This window comes from Taudactylus pleione, unplaced genomic scaffold (genome assembly GCF_031769625.1).
Source record: "Taudactylus pleione unplaced genomic scaffold, aTauple2 ptg000967l, whole genome shotgun sequence".
NCBI lineage: Eukaryota > Metazoa > Chordata > Amphibia > Anura > Myobatrachidae > Taudactylus > Taudactylus pleione.
Genome location: NW_028285368.1, coordinates 12,915,001 through 12,917,500, shown reverse-complemented (window position 1 = coordinate 12,917,500; position 2,500 = coordinate 12,915,001). Strand labels below are relative to the sequence as shown.

General features: G+C 37.8%; 8 pseudogenes; all 8 read left to right on the top strand.

The window, feature by feature from the left end:
- Positions 1–24: 24 nt before the first annotated feature.
- LOC148471766 (5S ribosomal RNA) lies at positions 25–143 on the top strand (annotated as a pseudogene).
- Positions 144–259: 116 nt separating this feature from the next.
- LOC148471765 (5S ribosomal RNA) lies at positions 260–378 on the top strand (annotated as a pseudogene).
- A 115-nt stretch (positions 379–493) lies between these two features.
- On the top strand, positions 494–612 carry LOC148471764 (5S ribosomal RNA; annotated as a pseudogene).
- A 115-nt stretch (positions 613–727) lies between these two features.
- On the top strand, positions 728–846 carry LOC148471763 (5S ribosomal RNA; annotated as a pseudogene).
- Positions 847–1,195: 349 nt separating this feature from the next.
- LOC148471762 (5S ribosomal RNA) lies at positions 1,196–1,314 on the top strand (annotated as a pseudogene).
- A 351-nt stretch (positions 1,315–1,665) lies between these two features.
- On the top strand, positions 1,666–1,784 carry LOC148471761 (5S ribosomal RNA; annotated as a pseudogene).
- Positions 1,785–1,900: 116 nt separating this feature from the next.
- On the top strand, positions 1,901–2,019 carry LOC148471760 (5S ribosomal RNA; annotated as a pseudogene).
- Positions 2,020–2,369: 350 nt separating this feature from the next.
- On the top strand, positions 2,370–2,488 carry LOC148471759 (5S ribosomal RNA; annotated as a pseudogene).
- Positions 2,489–2,500: the final 12 nt, after the last annotated feature.

Here is a 2,500-nt window from a genome sequence, read left to right as displayed (position 1 = left end):
GGTCTAAAGTTAATGGTTTTGAGTACCTACAGCCAAACCACACTGGACATGCCCAATCTCGTCTTATCTTGGAAGCTATGCAGTGTTGGGCCTGGTTAGTACTTGGATGGGAGACCACCTGGGATTACCAGGTGCTGTAGGTAATTTTATTGTGCCATAACATTCTTTTCTATTACATTTTAAATTTAATTTTTTCAACTTATCAATGAATTTACTTGAGTTAAGAAGTAATAGAGGTCTAAAGTTAATGTTTTTGAGCACCTACAGCCAAACCACACTGGACATGCCAAATCTCGTCTGATCTTGGAAGCTATGCAGTGTTGGGCCTGGTTAGTACTTGGATGGGAGACCACCTGGGAATACCAGGTGCTGTAGGTAATTTTATGCAGCCATAACATTCTTTTCTATTACATTTTACATTTAATTTTTCAACTTATCAATGAATTTACTTGAGTTAAGAAGTAAAAGAGGTCTAAAGTTAATGTTTTTGAGCACCTACAGCCAAACCACACTGGACATGCCCAATCTCGTCTGATCTTGGAAGCTATGCAGTGTTGGACCTGGTTAGTACTTGGATGGGAGACCACCTAGGAATCCCAGGTGCTGTAGGTAATTTTATACTGCAATAACAGTCTTTTCTATTACATTTTACATTTAATTTTTTCAACTTATCAATGAATTTACTTGAGTTAAGAAGTAAAAGAGGTCTAAAGTTAAGATTTCTAGCACCTATATCCAAACCACACTGGACATGCCCAATCTCGTCTGATCTTGGAAGCTATGCAGTGTTGGGCCTGGTTAGTACTTGGATGGGAGACCACCTGGGAATACCTGGTGCTGTAGGTAATTTTATATAGCCATAACATTCTTTTCTATTACATTTTACATTACATTTTTTCAACTTAGCAATGAATTTACTTGAGTTAAGAAGTAAAAGACGTCTAAAGTTAATAGTTTTCAGCACCTATAGCCAAACCACACTGGACATGGCCAATGTCATTTGATATTGAAGCTATGCAGTGTTGGGCATGGTCAGTACTTGGATGGGAGACCACCTGGGAATACCAGGTGCTGTAGGTAATTTTATACAGCCATAACATTCTTTTCTATTACATTTTACATTTAATTTTTTCAACTTATCAATGAATTTACTTGAGTTAAGAAGTAAAAGATGTCTAAAGTTAAGGCTTTTAGCATCTACAGCCAAACCACACTGGACATGCCCAATCTCGTCTGATCTTGGAAGCTATGCAGTGTTGGGCCTGGTTAGTACCTGGATGGGAGACCACCTGGGAATACCAGGTGCTGTAGGTAATTTTTTATAGCCATAACATTCTTTTCTATAACATTTTACATTTCATTTTTTCAACTTAGCAATGAATTTACTTGAGTTAAGAAGTAAAAGAGGTCTAAAGTTAATATTCTTCAGCACCTATAGCCAAACCACACTGGACATGGCCAATGTCGTTTGATCTTGGAAGCTATGCAGTGTTGGGAATGGTCAGTACTTGGATGGGAGACCACCTGGGAAAACCAGGTGCAGTAGGTAATTTTATACTGCCATAACATTCTTTTCTATTACATTTTAAATTTAATTTTTTCAACTTATCAATGAATTTACTTGAGTTAAGAAGTAATAGAGGTCTAAAGTTAATGTTTTTGACCACCTACAGCCAATCCACACTGGACATGCCCAATCTCGTCTTATCTTGGAAGTTATGCAGTGTTGGGCCTGGTTAGTACTTGGATGGGAGACCACCTGGGAATACCAAGTGCTGTAGGTAATTTTATTCTGCCATAAAATTCTTTTCTATTACATTTTAAATTTAATTTTTTCAACTTATCAATGAATTTACTTGAGTTAAGAAGTAATTGAGGTCTAAAGTTAATGTTTTAGAACACCTACAGCCAAACCACACTGGACATGCCCAATCTCGTCTGATCTTGGAAGCTATGCAGTGTTGGGCCTGGTTAGTACTTGGATTGGAGACCACCTGGGAATACCAGGAGCTGTAGGTAATTTTATACTGCCATAACATTCTTTTCTATTGCATTTTACATTTAATTTTTCAACTTATCATTGAATTTACTTGAGTTAAGAAGTAAAAGAGGTCTAAAGTTAATACTTTTGAGCACCTACAGCCAATCCACACTGGACATGCCCCATCTCGTCTTATCTTGGTAGCTATGCAGTGTTGGGCATGGTCAGTACTTGGATGGGAGACCACCTGGGAAAACCAGCTGCAGTAGTTAATTTTATACTGCCATAACATTCTTTTCTATTACATTTTACTTTTAATTTTTTCAACTTATCAATGAATTTACTTGAGTTAAGAAGTAAAAGCGGTCTAAATTTAACACTTTTGAGCACCTACATCCAAACCACAGTGGACATGCCCAATCTCGTCTGATCTTGGAAGCTATGCAGTGTTGGCCCTGGTTAGTACTTGGATGGGAGACCACCTGGGAATACCTGGAGCTGTAGGTTATTTTATACTGC